Consider the following 23,679-nt stretch of genomic DNA (forward strand, 5'->3'; position numbering starts at 1 on the left):
CCATGCACCGCTACAGACTAGGGACCAGTTCTGCAGAAAAGGACTTAGGGGTTACAGTGGACGAGAAGCTGGATATGAGTCAACAGTGTGCCCTTGTTGACAAGAACGCCAATGGCATTTTGGGATGTATAAGTAGGGGCACTGCCAGCAGACCGAGGGACGTGATCGTTCCCCTCTATTCGACATTGATGAGGCCTCAACTGGAGTACTGTGTCCAGTTTGGGGCCCCACACTACAAGAAGGATGTGGAAAATTGGAAAGTGTCCAGCAGAGGGCAACAAAAATGATTAGGGGACTGGAACACACGACTTATGAGGAGAGGCTGAGGGAACTGGGATTGTTTAGTCTGCGGAAGAGAAGAATGAGGGGGGTTTGGATAGCTGCTTTCAACTACCTGAAAGGGAGTTCCAAAGAGGATGGATCTAGACTGTTCTCAGTGGTAGCTGATGACAGAACAAGGAGTAATGGTCTCAAGTTACAGTGGAGGAGATTTAGGTTGGATATTAGGAAAAACTTTTTCACTAGTAGGGTGGTGAAACACTGGAATGTGTTACCTAGGGAGGTGGTGGAATCTCCTTCCTTAAAAGTTTTTAAGGTCAGGCTTGACAAAGCCCTGGTTGGGATGATTTAGTTGGGGATTGGTCCTGCTTTGAGCAGGGGATTGGACTAGATGACCTCCTGAGGTCCCTTCCAACCCTGATATTCTATGATTCTATAAAAAAAATAACTAACAGGAATTTGTTGTACTGACAATGGAATATCTCATGGTCCAGTCACAATTAATTCTCCTCTCAAGGGCAGTGTGTGCTGGGGGTTGGGGGAAACATAATTGTGCCATGTCATTGTTCATGATCTGATCTGGTGGAATAAAAATGGTCATACAAACCAGAGTTGAAAAGGGTCGATTAGGATTTGATGCCCAAAGCTATGGGGATGGGTGCATGAGAGGGAGAAAGGTCATTTATTTTCCTTCCCATCTATCAGTTCCCTTTTAACAACAGAACAACCGCCACTTCCCTTTGTATATTATATTCCACACTCTCAGGGGTCGGGGGCAGAGCATGCTGGGGCAAGGGGGGCTCTGGCTTGCTTGGCCCCTGTCCCTGGCAGCCGAGCCCAGGCAGGGAGTGGGCCGCTGCTGCCTCCCAGGAAGGCTCTCTCAGGAGAAGCAGCTCTGTCCTGCTCCCGGCCCGGCTACCAGGGAGAGCAGACAACTATGCTCGGGGGGAGGCACAGGGAGAGAAGGACAGTGCATTCCCCACTGCCCCCCACAGGTAACATGGGTCAGGAGAGCACGGCAGCCCCAGGCAGGGTGGGAGGAGTCACTGGGCAGAGGAGGCACATGGGGTGTCATGTTTCCTCCCTTTTAGATTGTGCCCATTGAGTGTTGGGAGGCACAAGTCATCTATGCTTCTTTTATCTCAATATTTCTATTTCCACTGTATCCAGTATGTCTCAATATGTCTCACACCACCATAAACAATTTCTCTTCCTCCTAGGTGCCGACATTCTTCAAAAGCCTGTAGGGAATGATAGTGCCTCACTAGATACAGCCATTGGCAGGACGGGAAGGGGATGTATTAGGTGATCCAATAGGTCTCTTCCATTTGTAATCGCTATGGTTCTGAGATAATACCCTTTGGAGATGTTCACATGGAAGAGTGACTGACTGTATCTTAGCAGGTCTCTCTGTGGATTGGCTGCTTTTTCCACCAGGCAGGGTCAGAGCTGAGACCCTGGACTTGAGAAAACATCAGGGCATGGCCAACATGAACAGAGCAACCAGGCTGAGCTCCTTTTCCTGGGTCACAAAATAATTTACTCTTACAAACCATTCTTTGAGCAATTAACTATAAATTGACCCTTTCGTAGATTTGGAGGCCTTTCAACCTGTTTTGTTATCATAGGAAAAATATACATTAAAGTGAAAGAAAAAATTCCATGGAAAAATCAACAGACTTCATTGTGAGGGATGCATTGAATTGGATGCTTTATTTTGAGGTGTTATAAAACTGCCCAGTAGCTGTGTTTGCAACCTCCACCCTCTCCTGCCCTACACCTCTCACTGTTGGAGTTCTTCTCAGTTTCCCCCCCTCATCCTCTTGGGGTTTTCCTCCCCACCATTCTGCTATATGCCATTCCCTTGGAGACTTATTACCCAGTCTATGATGAGTCCCCACCTAATCCTTCTCCTGCCTTGGGTAACTTCCCTCCCAGTTCAGAGCCAGTCCTTTCCCTTTCTTACCATTACCTTCCTTCCTGCTGCTTCTGTCTGTAGAATACCATACATTTCCCATATCACTGCTGACTCCCTTTCTGATCCATTGGCACCACCTTGTGCCATTCCCAACCCTCCTTCTGCTACTGCTCCATCCCTGTGCTCTCTTCCTTCCCCTTTTGACAATATCTACCTGTGACCCTCCCCAATTACTATTCTCTTTTTTGGGTGTCAGTGGATGCAAATCCATTGATTGCACAAGGTCTGAATGTAGCTCCTACAGCCATCACTTCTTCTATACAAAGAATACTCACAGATCACATTAGCTTTTCCTCAGGCAGCATTCTGCATAAATTCCACCCCTTCCAAGTGCACTGTGGGAAGAAGGGATGCGGTTAAGGCTGATGTATGAGTCTGGCTGGAATAAATTTCCTGGTGATAATTAATTCTTGTTACCGAATTTCATTTACCTCTTCCCTCTCCTCCCCCAATGAAGAGCTGCTGCACCAATTGAGCTTATTAAAATGTGAAGTGACAAACTCAGCTGCGAGAAGAGAACCTTGGTGGAGGGGAAGGAATGACCTTTCATTTCCTCCCTTTAAAAAACAAAAACAAAACAAAACTCTAGACATTTTTCTACTGAAGTGGGAAAAGAGAAAAAAGAACAAAAGAAAAGGAATCCAGTCTTCTTGGGGAACAATTAATAAGAATATGCAAACCTGCTGGGAGAAACCACCCCCCACCAAGGCAGCTTTATGGGAATATAAATTTAGTTTGCTGCTTCTAAATTTTCCTATCGAGCTCTGATTATTCTCAAGTGTCTCTCTCCTCCCCGTCTCTTTCATGCGGGACAAGAAGATTGCCTCTTATTGCTTTATGCACAGTTAGGCTTAGGGTTAAAACCCCTGCATTCGATAAATTAGCATTACTCACTGGCCTCGTATCCTTCCTGATATGCTGGTTCTAGGCTCCCCATACAACTGTGCTTCTGAAGCTCAGTCCTATTCCTGTCCTGGGCTGCACATGCATCTAAGTCACCGGAGCTCAATGCTGACCTCCAGCACATGACACTATTCTAGGGCTGGGTAGCCCCTCAGTTTTGATGTGTAAAATGCTAATGTTAAAAACAAGCCCCATTCTGGCTTCAGTGCACAACACAAGCAGAAAGCTGTCTTAACAGGCTACCTGAGGATTCCCCTTATGTAAAGAAATCCAAAGGGACATATGGTGGCGTAGTGACTCATATGCCACTCCATGCCCAGCCCCAAGCCTAGCAGGCATAGTTGGAGAAAAGGAGATGAGTCTGGAAAATTGTTAGGTTAGATCCTGAATCAGGGAGGCACACAGATGGCCAAGAGCCACCTTTGGACCCCTTTCTATGATTCTATGCCAAGCATAGCTCTCCCAGACTACAAAACCTGTCACAAGAGTTTTACAACATCAAACCTCCAGTTCCCACCCTGGTTTTCACCTGTTGGGTCAGATCTTCAGGTGGTGAAGAGCCACATGAGTCCATTGAGCTACATTGCTTTACATCAGCTAAGGAACTGATCCAATATCTTTAACCCAAATTTGTCAAAACAACATATCATCCAAATTTACTTAATACCCTCCCTAAAGTTTCTCTGTCTCCTGGAATTAAAAAAACCCTGCATCTGGTTTCCAGCAGAAATTTATATTTACAGCATTTATTTTTTTCTCTCTTTGGCATCAACCCACTCCTATGCCATCATTACATTTCCTCTTTTATTCTTCTGTGCATGGATGTGCTGCCATTGTCTGGCTGCAATATGCTAACACTGGCGGGCTGTGCAGTTCTGGCTGGGACAGTGGGCTGTCAGCCGAGAGTTAGCTGAGAAACACAGAATCCTTTCCAATATTCTCCCAACTAGGGAGAGGTCGCTGGGAACAAAGCAAAAATACAGCAAGAAATTCCTTTGTAGAGTTCTGAGGCTTTTATTTTTGTGTGCCAAGATTTGGAGCTGGTGAAAGGAGCCAGCCTGACAATCCTGGAGACTTTTGTCCTTGGTGTGTGTGGGTGTAAATTTAAAGATAAAGGCCCAATAGCGCATATGAACCCCTCACCTTGCAGTGAAAGTTCAGCTCTCAATTCCTGTGAACCACAAATGTTTCAGGATAAGCCTTTTGTGTAACTCGGGAAATACATAATAAACTGGCTAGCATGTACGATTGCCACTGCCCTCCGCGGAACGGAATCAGAATTGCTCAGCTGTGTATCATAGGCCCAGGCCCTCTGTTGCTAACAACTGAAATGTAATCTCCTTTGAGTAAAAAGGTAATAGGTCTGTCTGTGGTCTGAGAGTGGAAGCATCTGAATGCTGTCCCTTTTCTCACCATGTAGCTCTCAGCAGCTCTGGTGGGTGGTCAAATTAATAAATGATCTGTCAAATGTAGCCCTTGCTGCCTGTGAAGCAGTACACCCAGACTTTGATTTCATTGCTTCATGAACACTTGATGTGGAAAAAATATCAGCTGATGGTTTGAACTGTTGACGGTGACCAATAATGATTTGTGGTGTCTAGTTGTAAGTCTCTGGTGGCTTCCTTTTTCAAGGTGCTGTATGTTTGTGGCTCCCTCTGACCTTGGAAACTGAGGTTACTTAGTGGCTCTGAATGTCAACCCAGTGGTATCTTACTTCTCCCAGACTGGGTGAGTGAAACTTTTTAAACAGAATAACAAACCAGTGACAAATTATTGTTAGCTTTCTGGCAACCCCGAAGGGCACCAATCAGGGCTCCGTTGTGCTAGGTGCTGTACACAGAACAAAAACCAGTTCCTGCCCCAAGAGCTCACAATCAGAGTATTATATGTTGCTAATTTATGCGTGAACCCTTTTTAACTGGCATATTGTGCTCTTCCAAAGAGCAGCCACCCCCAAAATGCATGCCCCCCAAATCTTATGAATTCAAATGTTCATAAATAGGGGAATTTAAGGGACATGTACATGGCTGAATAAAACAGCTATTCAAGAATCAAATGCAAAAACTGTGCAGGACTTAGCCAGCTCCAGTGCGGGACTAAAAAGGGAAATAAAGAGCCGAACTCATACCGGTGCACTTTGAGTTCTGCGCTGGAATCTTCCTTCTGTGCTTCGAGCAGAAGGTCCCAGAGCCAAGGAGCAGAGGAGAAAGGCATGTGAGGGCGCTAGAGGCAACTGGACAATCATATATTCAAAAAAGACTAAAATAAAAAAATAAGAAACATTTCACCATGATTTGAAAAATACCCACTCCTGGCAAGAAAAGTCTCATTCTGTTGTAAAACTGAAGTTTAACCAACCTTGCAAACCTTTAGCAGATCCACAGCTTGATGGTATTTGAGCATCAGATGGGAATGGGATCATTAGCAGTGAATAGGCTCGTCATGTGGATGTGGCTATACGCACACTACATTTGTTTTGCTTTCAGCACATGCTGAAAATGGGATGGCTCCAGAGCTGAAAGGATGTCCAGCCTCCCAAGCAACAGAGAGCTGAGTAGGTCAACAATATTTCATTGGTTCTGTGTAACCAGCCCCAGCAGATTTCTAAGGCACATTAATAATCAGAAAAGTGCTGAGCTCCTAGTTATGTTGACAAAGATGCAATTTGTTCCAACCAAACTCCAGTTTGTACGAGCTTCCCAGTGTACAAAGCTGGGCTCTAATTATAGATAAAAAGCAGCTCCTCTCTGGCTTTAATGCCACAGCTGAATTTATGTTTGGGAGTTCTTGCTAACCCCTATTTCACAAATACTAAGCAAGATATAGAGCACACCAGCCAGAGGTCTCTGTCAATATTGTATAACAATGAGGCATGGCCATGTATATAAACAGACCCCAGGGGCAGCTAGTTATGCACATGCATACAGCCCAGGAAATAGAACTGATCCCACCCTTCAGCTCCAAATCTGATGAGCTAAAATTGATGTACTACTAAAAGAAACCAATAAACTAGGGGGATGCAAAGTGTTTCCTAAGAGCCAAAAATGCCTTCTAAGGTCACAAAGTGTAACCCATAGCTACTCCATTCTGGAAACTCCCAGATAAGCAAAGCTGATCAACTCCAGCCAGTTAATGCAGGTGAACTCAAGCAACAAACAATTTTTATTTATTATATGAAAAAAATGTCTTCAAATGTTAGGGGAGGGATAATATGGAGCAGCATGTAGTACACTAACTAGCTATGAGCTAGAGAAACTGAGTGAACAGCTGGATCAACTTTTATAAAGGGTCTAATTGGGGTGAAATAGTAGGAGTATTAGTTCACATCTGGGCTGTGTGGGCTCTGATTGCAATTATAAAAGCTTCGCTTCGGGTACTCAGAGAGACAGAAATAGCAGAGGGTGGTCTGGACAGAGACCAATCACCAATCTCTCGGTGACTTCCCACAACAATAGAGGAGCTTATTCATGAGCTAATATTTTTGATGTTTTCAAATGACATTCTATTTTTGTATGGCTTATAACACACAATTTACATAAAATAAGCACTCCAGCACAAATGGGTTATAGTCCTGGGTCTAAGTGATTTACCGCACACTTCAGTGTGCAACAATTTTTTTTTTTACAAAATATGTAAATGTGATTCAATATAGGTGCAGCCCTCACGCTTGTGGTTGGATGTCAATCCACCACGCAGTGGCACCCATTTGGGCATTGTACTTTAAATAGTTCAACGAGGTTTGATAGATTCTTTCCCAGTGGTACAGACAAACTCTCTAAAAAGCCAATCTGTGCCCCTGGCTTCAGCATTTGCATCCTGTTCCTTCCAGCTTTATTTTTAATAGCCTGTTGTTAGATTTTCCTTCCATGAACAGTGACTGGGGACAGTATCAGTCAGACACATCCTGCTTGGCTATTGGCCAATAAATCATTGTCACTCCATGACTGAAGAGCAGGTTTCATTGAAGGGCTCAGTTCTTTGGGAGAGAGCCATTGTCTCATTTGTCTGTAAAGCCTTTAGCACATTTCTAATGCTGTATTATTAAGAGCTAATCAGTGTGCCCTTTTCCTTTGGACTGATCCATTGAAAGATATCATGTGCTGATGACATCATAATATGGCAATGAATTGAGACCTTGCACACACTGGTTGGGCCAGTATTGAGGAGACTAGTTACACTTCTGGTTATGGGCACACACATACCTTAGCAATGAGGGCGAAGGTACCACTGAACATCTTTTCCCCTAGTTGGCCATGGATTCTTAAAAACTCTCTTTTCAGCCTTGTAGTCTGCTCTGGTCAATATCCTGTCAACCTGCATCCTACTCTCTTCCTTCCCACTTCCTTCTGACTGTAACTGCATAGTCCCATCTGATTCCGATTTTTGGTCTTGAGAAATCAATGGGAGCTGAGGATTCTTGGCAGCTCTCAGGATCAAAGCTCATTTGACATTTTAAAATTATTTTTCACATCCCAGCTGGAGACTCCTAAACAGCTCTGTGACTGCTATCTGCCCTTCTCTTTTATCATCTGTTGATACGTCTCAAGGAAACAACTTTGTTTCCTCCTCAGAGCTGAGATTTGAAGCTTTTAAAGCTTGGCTCAAATCAGAAAAGACACTGGCTCTTAAAACTCCCTTCCCAAAATGGGTAGGTTTAAACCCAAAGCCTCATGAACTCTTTTCCTGGCTCTGACCTTCTGCAGCCAACAAATGGAGAAAACATAAAGAGGAGATGATAGCAAGGAAATCTTCATGGGCCAAATGCTCAGCTTTTATTCGGCCTGTGCTTACACAAATCTCCAGTGACTTCAGTGAGAGATTTTTTGAGGCGTGAGTAAAAAGTGAACACGGTCTTCAAGATTTGGCCCAGTTACTACTTCCTCCTGGTATGAGGTTTTTATTAATCTGTGATACCTAGGGCCAGATAGGTGCACAAGTGTCTAATTTGTGTGCACAAATACTCAGGCAGTGAGTACAAATCAGGAATTTACCCTAAACATGGCTTATTAGGTGGTTAACTTTGAAACCCTCCCTGTCCAGTAGATTGAACTTAGTTGTCCCCTGATAAATGGCACTGCCCATTAACTGGGTGCTTCCTTGGTGTGATACTTCCTCTATGGATAAGTTTTTTACTGTTCATTTGAGGTTGGGTGAACCTTGCTTTCAAGATGATACTATCTGTACCATCTGGAATTGGCCAGTGTCAGACACAGGATGTTGGACTAGAATGGACTGACCTGGCAAGGTAGTTCCTATGTTCCACAACAAACTTCTAAAACAGTGGCCTTCCAATACCAACTCTCATATAACTTCACATGTGACTTTCACAAGGCCACTGGCGATACCAGCTCCAATAGAACACAATGTGGAACGGACTGAACGCTGCCTCTTTTATAGCAACTAAACTGCAGCCACACTGCAGTAATTTTAACACTGTAGATGCAAAGAGCACATCTGAGCGGCGTGCAGCAGGCTCAGCAAGGACAACAGCTTAGTGTAAACTGGCAAGATTTTCTTCTGCAGAGTCTTTACAGGGCGTGAGAAGGGAACACAATCATGACTAAAAGCCTGGAGGTGGTTTGAAGGGGGGAGCTGAGAGCTGTCAAGGAATAACACAGCCCACTAAGTACAGTGCCTATATTACTGGTAAAAAGAAAAGGAGTACTTGTGGCACCTTAGAGACTAACCAATTTATTTGAGCATGAGCTTTCGTGAGCTACAGCTCACTTGTAGCTCACGAAAGCTCATGCTCAAATAAATTGGTTAGTCTCTAAGGTGCCACAAGTACTCCTTTTCTTTTTGCGAATACAGACTAACACGGCTGTTCCTCTGAAACCTATATTACTGGTGTAAACAGCCCTCTTGTTTTCTTCATATTAAAATTGTATTTTATAAACAGAATGCCAGAGTCAATTTTCCTGAAGCCCAAATGCCTCTGCACTGTGGAAGAGGTTCCATTTTGAAGCATTGTCTAGTGAGCAGAGCAGGGAAATGGGAGCCAGACATTTTGCCTCTGCTCCAGGTTTTATCATGAGCTCAGTTGAAAAGCTTATCAAGTGTCTTAATCCCCCGACCCTCAGTTTCCCCACTTGTAAAATGGGGCTAATGTTCTAAACTACAGTCCTTACATGGGTTCTATACAAATGAATTAATACTTGTAAAGAGCTTTGATGAAAAATGCTGTGGAAGTTCAAAGTATCGTTGTTTTAAATTACCTCACATTCAAAGAAAAAGGGCATTGTTTCAATTTGCACATACCCTTTAGACCATGTAATCCTTTTAAACATATTTTCTCAAAGGAATACTCTCATGTTAAAAACCATATATTAAAAAAAGAACAACCACAGTCTTTTTTGTGTTATTGATAACAGCTTACATTTATCAAAACAGAAACATTTTTAAAATCAGATACTTCTTGGCATTAATGTTTAATAAGTACCTTTTGCATTTCATTCAGCTTGAACAATGATAAGGACTAGTCAGTTTCATTTTAGTTTCCAGTGAGCTTTTCTTTCTGGGTCTGGGCATTAGCGCCAGACTGTGATGCTTTTACGTTGTAAGCACGCCAGGGGAACATTACACTTTGTAGACTGGAATCTAATATAACTAGTGATCTAAATAGACTTTGTATTGGTCTTGAATTTTTCAAAGCCTAAATGTGCAGCTGTAATTGACCTGAAATTGGTATTTCAGGACTAAAGGATTTTAAAGAAAAATAATTCTTTTGGGAATAGAGGAGAATCTCCTGATAAAGAAACAGGCAAGGGAGGACAACTCTTACAAACATAAAACTGGTTTACATGAATTGTGAGAATCTGCCCCCTACCCCCTCACACTTTGACATGCATATCCTCCTCCCCTCCCTTATTTACACATTTGAGCAATTCTAAGTCCCTTGCTGTTAGCATTATAAGCCTGGCATCACCTGAAATCAAAATTATATCTAGTCCTACCTGAGAGTCAAGTGGTTTGGAAAGCAGATCAATTTTTTTCCACAATATAATCCAAAACTAAAATAGCACTTCATCTAAGGCTGCATTCACAAAGAGGATGATGGCATTTCCTTGCTTTAGACAGGGATTTTTTTAGAATTTCTAGTGTTGCATTTCTTCTGACCCCACTGCTTGGCAATCAGAGTTTCAAAGGGAAAAGATTTCTGCTTCAACACAATACCAAGAGATATTTAACTGCCTTCTTTGTAAAGGCTTTAGGTGCTCATTTCACAGCAGCTGACAAGGATCAAGCACAGAACAGCTGATTTCCCTCTCTACGCCCTTCTGAGATTTGTTTACAATTGTGGGATCTGACCTTAAGTTGTTCTTCTCTAAAATGTAAGAGAAAACCTTGCCAAACTTCCTAAACACTACCAAACAGCTACTTTTATTGTTATCACTGGCATCATCACTGTTATTTGAGCATCCAAAAGTGTGCTAGGCAGCTAACAAAAGTTAGGTAGGCTCTGCCCCTGAGAACGTATAGTATGATTTCAGCACTGGACAGTAAGTGAAGGTCAAAAACAGACAAAAAGAGGGATGAGGGGCAATAATAAATAATGATCATACTGTAATACATGCTCATATCTTGATGAATATAGAAAATTAATTGTCTCCCTTTCCTCCTCATTTTTTTAGCAAGCAAAATGGGAAAAGTGAGAGACTTGATTGAGGCAATGGAGCTACTTTGGAGAAAGGGATCAGGCAGGGCATTTTATGTCTGAGGGCAAATGAAAGAAGGCACAGAGGAGGAGTCCACTAGAGGAGACAAAAAGTGTATCAAGTCTGGTATCATTAGCAGAGCGGAAGGAGCATGGGGTGAATACTGAAGGGGAGTAGGTCACAGATGTAACAAGGGCTACCTAATGGAGTGTCTAGAAGGCAAGGGCAAGAAATTTGAAAGACAGGAAATATGAGGAGCTGGGAGGGAGGAACTGGGACTTTCAAGATTGGGAAATGGATGGGGAGTCTGGAGAGGTGAGACTAGGATTTGTAGGGAAAGGAGACCAGGATGCTAAAGCTGAGGAGTAGACATGGGACTGGCTAGGTGAGGAGAATAGGACTGGGATAAGGAGCCAGGGATGAGGAAGAGACAGGTCTGGGACAGATTGGAGGGGATGGGGCAGAAGGGGTTGTTCTTGGGAGGAAAGAGCAGAAGAGTTTGTGATCCCTGGAACACATTTTCCCTCCAGAACCTGTAAGGTAATCCAAGGTTCTTGGGTTTCACAATTCCACTGCTGTCAGCGAATGTGAATCCTTCTGACAAAATGTCCTATCCGACTCTAGTGTTGGTCCACACATAGGATGACCATGACTGCTATCAGTTCCTCCATTAGTTCAAGTGGCAGAGGTCTGTGTGGTGGACCTAAACATTCCAATCCTGATGATGTCTCATGTGAGTGTCAATATGATGCCATGTGATGGAAAGTCTTGTTTTTCAGTTTGCTTTTTTAAAATCCTAGGAAAGTACAAACAAACAAACAACAGAACATTACATCAAAAAACATTACTCAGGTTGCAAAGTCAATCACTCAAGAGTTGCCTGTGGAACCTTAATTCAGCCCTCCTAGTGCATATGCATAATGAGACAGCCTTTCATTACATGATCATGTACTATTTTTTTCAGTTGGACTCCTGCTCCATTCAGTGCACAGGATGGACCTACTCTGCAATTGAATCAGGATTGTGGTGAAGGAGACTGTAGTCTGTAGGATCCCAGGCTCAATTGTTACAGAAGTTGGAAAGTGTGTGGCGAATGAGGCAAGGGACTGCAGGAAGAGAAAGGATGGTTCTCATGCCCTGGAGAGTTGGATTTTATGTCTGACTGTTTCACCGCATTCCTAAGGGATGCTAAATAAATAAAACTTTTCATAGGTGGTCACTAATTGTGTGTTCCTCATTTACTTGGTGCCCAACTTGAGATCCTGGGTTCTGATCTGCAGACGTGATGAGCACTCACAAATGCAGCTGAAGTCTATAGGGGCTGTGTTTTGAACACATAAAGTGCTAAGAAAAACCATGTTCCAGGTGTCTCAAATTGGACACCCAAAATTAGCGGATACTTTTGACCGTAATCTCTCTGTGCTTCAATTTCCCATCTGCAAAATGGGGATACTACTACATCATCATCACACAGAGGGTTGTCAAAATAAATTCATTAATATTTGTGAAATACTCACAATATAGTAATGAGCACCATCGAAAAGTCCATGAGGAAATTAATAATTCTGTTTTCAGAGCATGTTCTTAATAGTTTTCAGTAAACAAGGCCTGGTGCCACACACTGAACAACAAGGGGAAAACAAAATATTGAATAGCAGCTCATTAGGTGAGCACCGTCCATCTTGTGTACTGAATGAGACAGGGGTAGGTGGAAATAATAGCATGAACATGTCATTAAAGACAATCCTAATGCATGTGCACAAGGGGCTGAATTATGGTTGCACAGACAACCTTAATTCTGGCATTTCCTGACTTTTGAGTGCTTGACTTTGCAACCTTACTAATGTTCTTTTAACATATTTTGTGTGTATAACAATAAAAAAACTCAATATATTTACTTGATTCTGACATTGCACATTCTATTGAATGTATTTATTGTAATGTGTCACCATTTATAGTGCATTTATTGGAATACGAGGCTGTTACATTCAGATATATGTTGTATGAATCCCTGAGTATCTTGGTGGTAATGCTATATAAACATAAATGTTAAGAATGATGATCCATATTCTTGTTAAAGACAAACTGGTCTATGCTCTACCTGTTGAATATACAGATGATTTTATTCACTAGCACTGTCAACCCAGAAGTTTTCCAGTTGCTTGTTATGAGTCCATGCAAGCTACATAACCCTGGCTTACTGGAAAATAAGGGTAAAGATAATGATGATGATATAGTATTTCTGGACAACCCTGATTCTACTGGCCTAATACTACTTTTATTGATGTCAGGAGTGACTTTGCTATTGACTTCTTTTATATAGGGCCCTACCAATTGTACAATCCATTTTGGTCAATTTCACGGTCATGGAATTTTACAAATCTTAAAAATCATGGTTTCAGATATATAAATCTGAAATTTTGTGGTGTTGTAAGTGTGGGGGTCCCGACCCAAAAGCGGGTTGGGGTATGTGTGCAAGGCTATTGTAAGGGGTCTGCGGTATTGCCACCCTTACTTCTGGGCTGTCCCTGGCGGCGGCAATGCCTTCAGAGCTGGGCTCCCAGTCAGCAACCGCAGAGCTTCTTCAAGCAGGGGAGGCTCCTGGAGGTGGGCCCTAGGAGTGGATCATGCAATGAAAGAGGAAGTCCTGTTCCTCTCCAGCAGCTGGAGCCGGAGCACGGCGGGCTCCCCACGCCCTGCCCTGCCCCTCCCCGGCTCTGGGCCCAGTGCTCGGTGGCTAAAGTGGCCTTGGCTGTATGTGTGTGGGTGGGGTGCACATGGCACCCCACCCCCCCGACCACGGTGCCCTGGGAGGTTGCCCATGTCACCCACCCATAAGGCTGCCCCCCCCAAAAGTGGAGACCCCCCCCTTCCCATCCCATGCTACCCTCACTTCTGCACTGCTGCTGAGAGTGGTGCTGATTTTAGAGTGGGGCATCTGGCAGTACCTGCTGCTCTCTGGCTGCCCAGCTCTCTGAAGGCAGCACAGAATAAGGGTAGCAATAGCCTCTCCCCCTGCCCAATAGCCAGATTTCATGGAGGAGAGCAGATTTCATGGTCTGTGACATGTGTTTTGCAGCCCTGAATTTGGTACGGCCCCACATATATATTATGCAGTACCATTAATGCATACGTAATGATCTGACAAGAAATGCCTCAGCTTACCTGGGGACAGGTTTCAAAGGGGTAGCCATGTTAGTCTGTATCAGCAAAAACAATGAGGAACCCTTGTGGCACCTTACAGACTAGTGGGTGTTAGCCCACGAAAGCTTATGCCCAAATAAATTTGTTAGTCTCTAAGGTGCCACAAGGACTCCACGTTGTTTCAGTTTACCTGGGAAAATCTATTTATCTGCCAAATTGACTGGTGCCTGAATTGCCAAACCAGTTCATCCAAATCAGCAGGACTAAATTAAGAAGAGTCAACTAGACAACGCTGACAGGCCTGTGCATAGGTCCCAACTTCGTGAATGCTCCGGGGCTGGAGCCACCTGTCAATAAGCTGTTGGGTGGGCCTTGCTGATCAGCTGTTCAGCAGCGGGAAGGAGGCGTGGCGGGGCGGGGGGGAGCAGGGTTGGAAGAGGTGGACTGAGGGCAGGGTGCTGGGGGGGCAGGGGCGGAGCAGGGACAGGAAGAGGCAGAGCAAAAGTGGGGCCTTGGGGGAAGGGGCAGGGTGGGGACAGGGCCTTGGGGCAGAGCGAGGGTGGAGCACCCACCTGGAAAGAAGAAAGTTGGCGCCTGTGGACACCTTCCTATTCTGAGAGATTCAGACTGAGAAGGTTTCAGGAGTACCCAAAGCTAAGCGAAGGCAGCAAACTCTGGACTCCAACTAAATTACTTTGCTGTCTTTGCCAAGCCTTTAAGTAAGGAGGTGAGTTGAGCTGACTATCACGTTATCTCTTCCATCCTTCTCTTTGGAGGAGCCAGATATGATGGGGCTGTATCCTAAAGATAATCACAGAATATGGATTGATTAGGTAATTGCAGTTTCCATTGGCAACCTAGAAACATGTCTCCTTATTAACTAACATTGGTATCATTAAGACGGTGCAGCTGCAAAAGCCAGCAGGGTATCTAAATACTCACAGGGGGATTGTACCATAGAAATAATCATCCAGTCGGCATTTCTGGACACAGTGCTACTAATGCTGCATACCAGTGAAGCAGGGTTTTCTTGCTATTACTTACCCTCTTGTGGACTACAAAACAGACACAGTTAATTCCTGAATTAATTATGAGGAGAAATCAGTGGAGTCAAGGTCACAGTGCCAATGGGCTATAACAGCAATGAATTCCAGCTAGCATTACACACAGCTCATTTATTTGCTTATGCACTTTTGTCAGTTAGTTTAATCTGGTGAGTGAATTTTAGAGCCAGCCTAGATTTCCAGGCAACTGGATCACGTTAACAAGGTATTGAGTTATACATATTGAACTATGTTTACAGCCATGCTTCCTTTCTCTTTCCCCCTCCCTCAATGTCCTTTCTCAGGGCTAGATTCTGCCACCCTTACTCACATTGGATAGTATCGTATTCCATGAACAATCCTACTGACTTTAATGCGACCACTTACAGAGAGATGTGTTACTTAGGTCTAGATTCACAAGAAGTTAGGCACCTGGCTGCCCCTTTTGGGGTATAAGTGTCACTGGCATTCATAAAACCACCGCTCAGCTGCTGCCTAATACTATAGGTGCCTAAAATCTCATAGGTACTGAAGTTTTTGTGGGTGGGCATCCTCAAAGCCACCCAAATCCTGGCACTGCCAAGCTGCTTGGTGTTCAGCTCATGCCTAAGCCCCTGGCAGGATGGACAAACTAGGTGTCTCCCACCTCTCTTGCCTCTGAGGCCTGATCTGGTAGGTGTGCTTAGAGCATGCTTACCACCCACAAAAGAGAAGCAGAAGGTGGTGCCCCCGCAATACTCCAGTAGTTAGAGCACTCACCTAGGATGTGGAGACCAAGGTTCAAATTCCTCTTCTGCCTTACTGAGCGCAGGGATTGAACAAAGGTTTTCCACGTCCCACATGAGTGCCCTAATCACTGGGCTGTAGGGTTTTCTGGGGTGGAGTGCTCTCAATCTTCCCTCTTGAAGCTGTACTCAAATTGCTATGACTAATATCTGTTCCGAATGAAGCATGCAAATTGTGAATCAGTCCTGATTATTGTGAATGCTTTTAAGTATTTGTATAGTCTGATTAAGTGTCTGAACCATTTCAAATAGCAGGCCAATGGGTAGCAAACAATACTGTATAAATAATTAATAGAACTGGCTGACATTTTTCAAATTTTTCATTACAATTTCCACTGTTGGTGACTGTGAAAGAAAATGTTGCATTTTTTTCTTTCTTTCCAACCCAATCAAATAGAACTTGATCCTGAGCCCAGTGAGATCAATGGCAATGTCAAGATCAGTGTGTAATGTGCTTTTAATCTCAAATTGTGGATGAATGAACATCAATGCCAAAATCTGTCAATTTTCAGGGATGTATTGGTTTCACCAATACCCAGCAGCTTTCTGAATCTTCACTAAATAATAATGTGACTCCAAATCAAACTCAGTGATTCATTATTACTGATAGGTTTCAGAGTAGCAGCCGTGTTAGTCTGTACCGCAAAAAGAACAGGAGTACTTGTGGCACCTTAGAGACTACAAATTTATTTGAGCATAAGCTTTCGTGAGCTACAGCTCACTTCATCAGATGCATACAGTGAAAAATACAGTGGGGAGATTTTATATACACAGAGAACATAAAACAATGGGTATTACCACACACACTGTAACAAGAGTGATCAGGTAAGGTGAGCTATTGCCAACAGGAGAGAAAAAACCTTTTGTAGTGATAATCAAGGTGGGCCATTTCCAGCAGTTGACAAGAACCTGTGAGGAACTGTAGGAGGGAAAAATAAACATGGGGAAATAGTTTTACTTTGTGTAATGACACATCCACTCCCAGTCTTTATTCAAGCCTAATTTAATGATGTCCAGTTTGCAAATTATTTCCAATTCAGCAGTCTCTCGTTGGAGTCTGTTTTCAAAGTTTTTTTTGTTGTAATATTCCAACTTTTAGGTCTGTAATCGAGTGACCAGAGAGATTGAAGTGTTCTCCGACTGGTGTTTGAATGTTATAATTCTTGACGTCTGATTTGTGTCCATTTATTCTTTTAGATAGAGACTGTCCAGTTTGGCCAATGTACATGGCAGAGGGGCATTGCTGACACATGATGGCATATATCACATTGGTAGATGTGCACGTGAATGAGCCTCTGATAGTGTGGCTGATGTGGTTAGGCCCTATGGTGGTGTCCCCTGAATAGATATGTGGACACAGTTGGCAACGGGCTTTGTTGCAAGGATAGGTTCCTGGGTTAGTGGTTTTGTTGTGTGGTTGCCGGTGAATATTTGCTTCAGGTTGGGGGACTGTCTGTAAGCCAGGAGTGACCTGTCTCCCACGATCTGTGAGAGTCGTCGTTCAGGATAGGTTGTAGATCCTTGATGATGCACTGGAGAGGTTTTAGTTGGGGGCTGAAGGTGACGGCTAGTGGCGTTCTGTTACTTTCTTTGCTGGGCCTGTCCTGTAGTAGGTAACTTCTGGGTACTCTTCCTGCTCTGTCAATCTGTTTCTTCACTTCAGCAGATGGGTACTGTAGTTGTAAGAATGCTTGATAGAGATCTTGTAGGTGTTTGTCTCTGTCTGAGGGGTTGGAGCAAATGCAATTGTATCATAGAGCTTGGCTGTAGACAGTGGATCATGTGGTGTGGTCTGAATGAAAGCTGGAGGGATGTAGGTAGGAATAGCGGTCAGTAGGTTTCCGGTATAGGGTGGTGTTTATGTGACCATCGTTTATTAGCACTGTAGTGTCCAGGAAGTGGATCTCTTGTGTGGACTGGTCTAGGCTGAGGTTGATGGTGGGATGGAATTGTTGAAATCATTGTGGAATTCCTCAAGGGCTTCTTTTCCATGGGTCTAGATGATGAAGATGTCATCAATGTAGCACAAGTAGAGTAGGGGCATTAGGGGATGAGAGCTGAGGAAGCATTGTTCTAAGTCAGTCATAAAAATGTTGGCATACTGTGGGGCCATGCGGGTACCCATATCAGTGCCACTGATTTGAAGGTATACATTGTCCCCAAATGTGAAATAGTTATGGGTGAGGACAAAGTCACAAAGTTCAGCCACCAGGTTTGCCTTGACATTATCGGGGATACTGTTCCTGACTGTTACTGATGTTATGGTTGGAGCAGAGATCTTAATCAGCTGTAAAAAAGCTTGCAAATCTTTTATTTTTTCTTTACTATTCTGCCAGATATGCCCATCAGGTTCACTTTTGGAACTAGCTGAATGATAATTTAGAGCCTGATTCTAATTTACACCAAAATCACTTTACCACCATTCTCTCAATGCAAAGGGGCCTTAACATGAAAGTCATGATAATTTAATCCCACTTAAGGCCCATTTATACTGCCAGACCAGTGGTTTTAGTTTAAGTGAGAATCAGGCCCTTTCTACCTCCATTTTCTGAGCAAGCAGTTATGGAGATAAAGGGTTGTTGTTTTTTAACCCACTTCTTAAAACCTGTTCAAACAAAGATAATTAGATCAAATAATTTTCTGCAACCCTGATTTAAAGGAAAAAGCTCAAGCACTTTACAGACTCCCTGATGAACTACATTTGTCTGAAAGTTTCCAGTAGGCTGTGTCCTTTCTGTCCCGTATTGGACCATTTCTCCTTCCCTGCATCTTCAGACTTTGCACAATGGAAAACTGAAGATGTCCCCAGTTACAACATTCTGAAAGGGAGCCAGAATGTGTATGCTCTGTGCGTGCAGAGGTGTTTGCTTCCAGAGTTTGTTTTCTGCCCATCATACCAAAAGAGGTCACTACCAAAATTTTGATCTGGTTCGAACATCTTTAAATTTCAAGTTGGGGGTGGACGGAGCTGATTTTGTGTTCAGCTCTAATGAAAAGTATCCAGTTGCTTAGTTTTGGGAAGGCCATAGTGGAGTCTCAACAGTGGAATGGTACGTGGTGCAGGATGTCACTAGTAGTCATTCATCCTCCTTTTACTCTCACTCCACAGTATTAGCAGCAGCAGGATTTCTGATTGAAAGCCAAGGGTCATTCTTCCCAAATGGACTCAAACTCTGGGGGCTGGACTCCTTATGTAGCTGCTGACCTTTGCAAGGGCAGCCTGGGGAAGATGAAGAAAGCAAGAACTTAGTGTTTCTTGCTTGCTGGAGTTGTTATCACTCAGAATTCTGCTAAGGCAGAACCCTCTCTTGTCATATGCTGAATTGTAATGCTGTAGGAGAGAGGGGGATTAGGAGAATAGGCTGCAGGTGGATTAGGAGGATAGGTTGCACGCGGGTAAGCATAGTGCAAGTGTAACCTCCACTTGGAGTTTGCCAGATCCTTAGAACGCTGGACTGTGCCTCTAAGGGGTCCTACCCTTTGCACTTTGACAATAATGGCTACCAAAGACCTTTTACACCATTCCCCAGCATGTTTGGAGGTGGGGATAGAATAGACTAGAAACTCCAGCTGAGGCCAATAGAGAGGTTTCTGCATGGGCTGATATGGACAAGCAATTTGCTGGGCCTGTAATGAGCCAGGGCTGCTCAACCCCTCAGGAGAGGAAAGCCTGACTCACAGACAAACTAATTTTAGTTTCAGTTCTGAGCTTTGATTTGAGTTTGGGAGCTGAGAGAGAAGCAGGACATCTCAGGGAGTCTCTGATTAACTCCCACTCCCCAGGAAGAGAGTCTTTGAACTGCTGTAAAATCTAGTGCATAGCTCAGGCAGTTCCTGCCCTGCAGAAACCAACATCCAGACTGGCAGAGATCCAACCGAGCACCAGCTACTGAGAGCCCGTCAAGACCTCTACAGGAGTCCAGACCAGTGAGCCAGGAGAGGACCCTGCATCATCCCGGGGAAAAGACAGTATAAGGGAATCGCAAGGGTTTTCTTTGTTTAAGCCACCCAATGTTCACAGTACTTGTGTCTGGACTCATCCTCAGTGTACTACCTGCCTGGAAAGGTGCCAGGGAAGGAGCTGGGGTTGGGAAGACTTGTGAGTGTTGGAAGGTGGGGAATTAGTCAGTTTGTTGATGCCTGAGTACTTAATTGATGCTTGAGTACTTAGTTAACCCCAACCTTTTCCAGCCCAGATCATGCATTTCTGCTCCAAAGTCCCCCTTGGTCATATTGTTATTTTTGGGCATGTAATTTCTAGGCTGGGGTTTGCATTGATGTATTGTGATGGGGTGTATTGGGCCTTGGAGGCTCCATGCTTGGGGCCCCATGATCTACTCCATCCTATTACACCTTGCCCCAAAGAGCAGAGATGAAAAGAGCAGTGAAGGTTGGTCCTCCAAACTTGCCTAGAGAGGACTCTCTGGAGTGGCCATTTTGAAAACCACAGAAACCTATTCCTCTAAGGCAGGGATCGGCAACCTTTGGCATGCGGCCCTGGCTGGCCGGGCCGGCTTGTTTACCTGCCGCATCCGCAGGTTCGTCCGATTGCATCTCCCACTTTCTGCGGTTTGCCGCTCCAGGACAATGGGGCTGCGGGAAGTGGCGCGGGCCGAGGGATGTGCTGGCTGCCACTTTCCCCAGCCCCCATTGGCCTGGAGCGTCGAACCACAGCCAGTGGGAGCTGCGATCGGCTGAACCTGCAGATGCAGCAGGTCAACAAACCAGCCCGCCCTCCCAGGGGGCTTACCCTGGCTGGCCGCGTGCTAAAGGTTGCTGATCCCTGCTCTAAGGGCTAGAGAGGCTAGCAATAGCCAATCAGGGTTCTGTTGGGCTGGGTAAAAGTTGCTGCCTAACCTTAGCAGGTCAGTTCTTGGCTGAGCTGAGAGAAGTCAGGATGGGTGCACCTCCTCCCTGCTTCAAGGGTCTGACAAGTAGCTAGAGTTTATGGCTGGTTGAACTTACCTAACTGGGACTGTGGAGACAGAGAGAAGGACCTGAGGATGTTGGCCCTGATATAGGGCTGGAGATAAAAAGAGACTGGTTGGAAGAGGCCCAGAGAGTTAACAGGTAAGTGGTATGTGGCTGCTGTGTATAGGGTCCCTGGGTTGGAACCCATAGAAGTGGGTGGGTCCAGGTTCCCCTGCTGCTACAGATAAAATGGTATAAACCCTTAAGGGGGCAGGACTTATTTGGGAGTCCAAATGGCTGCATTTAAAGGATCCAGAGCTTGGTTGCAGACCTTTCAGAAGGCAAAGAGACATTTATTTTCTGGACCTTTAATACCCTGGAAGGGGTTTATTGGGACTCTGTGACTTGGCCGGAGAGCCAAGCCACTGATGACCTACCAAGGTAAGTCAGCAGCCTGCAGGGGGCACCCGGGGTGAGAAAAGAACTGTGATTCTGCACCCAGCCGCATGGAAGTGTTCAAGAGGAGAGAGCCCTGGTACACATATTTTATTGTTTCTTGTGTACTAGGTTTTATACTCCTTGCCAGCAGTGGTAACATTTTTAATTTTCCCAAGGGACAGAACCCCTTGTGTCTCAGGCAGAGTAAGGAGTCACCTTAGGTGAATCACCATGTGCTAGATAAAGAAACCAGGATCCAGCCTATGCGGGGAGCGAAGAGAAGCCTCTCTAAGTAGTAAACCCCAGGCAAGAGGTTTATGCCACACCTTGAAGGATGGGCCAAACTAGTCAATCGCTGCAAAAGTTTCTTGGCTATTTTCAACATCATTCATGATTTATAGCATCCCATGTGCCAATGTGTCTCTAAGTTTCTTCTGAATAGAGACAACCAGCTGCACCAGATTATATGTGATTTTGACTGGGGCTGGGTGAAATTTTTCAGATACAACTTTTTTACTGAAAAAGACGGCTCAAGTTTGACCAAAATATTTAATGAATTTGTGTCAAATCTGTCAAATTGTTTCAATTGGAAAAAAAAAAGTCTTCTATTTAAAATCATTTTTTGTTTCAAATTTTACTTCAATTTTTTATTTGTTCAGCTGCCACCCCTCCCTCCCCCCAAAAAGTCACTAACTCTCATAGCTCTGATTTAAACAGAGATCAAGGATGGTCTTGAAATTAAGGCAGTGCACTGGGACTCAGGAGAAATGGGATTAATTCCTGGCTCTGACACAGCTAATCCCTCCGTCCCTCACTTCTCCATCTGTACATTGAGGCTAACACTGCCTTTCTCTCACTCTGCCTGTCTTGTCTATTTTGTTTCTAATCCTGTAATGACTCCAAAAATGGGGACACTGGCATCTCCCTTGAAGAGCCTATAGACTTCAATGGGACCCATACAGTTATTCTCAAGTGAGCAAGACCTTAGATTGTAAATTCCTTGAGGAAGGGGATGTCTCTCACTGTGTTTATACAATTGTAGCAGGGTGGTCACCCCACTCCGGCCCTGAATGGGTTAAAGCAGCCCTTGAGAGGGCTGTACCCACTGCTTAAGGACCACCCCCCCACTGCTTAAGGACCCCCTCCCCCCCCATAGCCTAAGGGGAGGATCTACATGACCTGGAAACCAAATGATTCCGGGGGACAACTAATGAAACAACAGGGACAGGAGCGCAGTCAAAGGGTCAAAAGAAGGGAGTCTGATGGGGACACCAAGCAGAGAACCCCAGACAGTGCCCACTGCTCCTCAAAGGCATCAAGAGAGCCAGTGGACGCCGCCCAGAGGAACTCTGCCCGGATACGTGAACGGATAGAGGATCGGAAACAGGCCCCACAGTCACAGGAGTCTCCATTGGCCAACCTCCTCTCCCTGGTTTTATAGTTGGCCGCTCAAACCAGGGCCAGGAGGAGGTTGACCAGGAGGTCCCCTGACATTGTGGGGCCATGGATAGGGAGTGCATAGAGAAGGAGGTGAGGGGAAAAGTGCAGACAGAAATGTAACAGAATAATTGTGAGGAGCCAGAATAGGGGCTGCAACCTGGCACACTCCAAGTAAACGTGCGCCAGAGTCTCCCTCTCGCCGCAGAAGGGGCAGGTGTCTGGGATAGGGGTAAACCATGCCAAATACACGCCCGTGCTCATGGCCCCATGAAGGAGCCACCAGCTGATATCCCTGGCGGGCCTCGGGAGGAGAGGGCTGTCCTATTGGGAAATCCAGGATGTGGGCGGGCAGAGCTCGTCCACTACAAAAGGATCCCCCCCCCAAGCCTAAGGGGGAGATCCACAGGGCCTGGAGATCCAACTAATTACGGGGGACAACCAATGAAAAACAGGGACGGGAGTGCGGTCAAAGGGTCAAACGAAGGGAACCAGACGGGGACACCGAGCAGAGAACCCCGGACAGCGCCCACCGCTCCTCAAAGGCGTCAAGGGAGTCAGTGGACGCCGCCCAGAGGAACTCCGCTCGGAGGCGTGAATGGACAGAGGAGCGGAAATAGGCCCCGCAGTCGCAGGAGACTCCATCGGCCAACCTCCTCACCCTGGTTTTATAGATGGCCACTTTAGCCAGGGCCAGGAGGAGGTTGACCAGGAGGTCCCGCGACTTAGTGGGGCCACGGACAGGGAGTGCGTAGATGAGAAGGTGAGGAGAAAAGTGCAACCAAAACCGTAACAAAAGATTGGTGAGGAGCCGGAATAGGGGCTGCAACCTGGCGCACTCCAGATAAACGTGCGCCAGGGTTTCCCTCACGCCGCAAAAGGGGCAGGTGTCCGGAATGGAGGTGAACCGCGCCAAATACACGCCCGTGCTCATGGCCCCATGAAGGAGCCGCCAGCTGATATCCCTGGCGGGCCTTGGGAGGAGAGGGCTGTAGCTGGGGAAAAGGAGTTAAAACAGCCAAGCAAGGCTGATTGGAGTAGCAGCCACAGCTGTGGCCAGCTCAATCAGGGCCCAGCTGGCCCTTATAAGAAAGCTCAGGGCCAGG

Source organism: Lepidochelys kempii, chromosome 6, assembly GCF_965140285.1.
Source record: "Lepidochelys kempii isolate rLepKem1 chromosome 6, rLepKem1.hap1, whole genome shotgun sequence".
Classification (NCBI taxonomy): Eukaryota; Metazoa; Chordata; order Testudines; family Cheloniidae; genus Lepidochelys; species Lepidochelys kempii.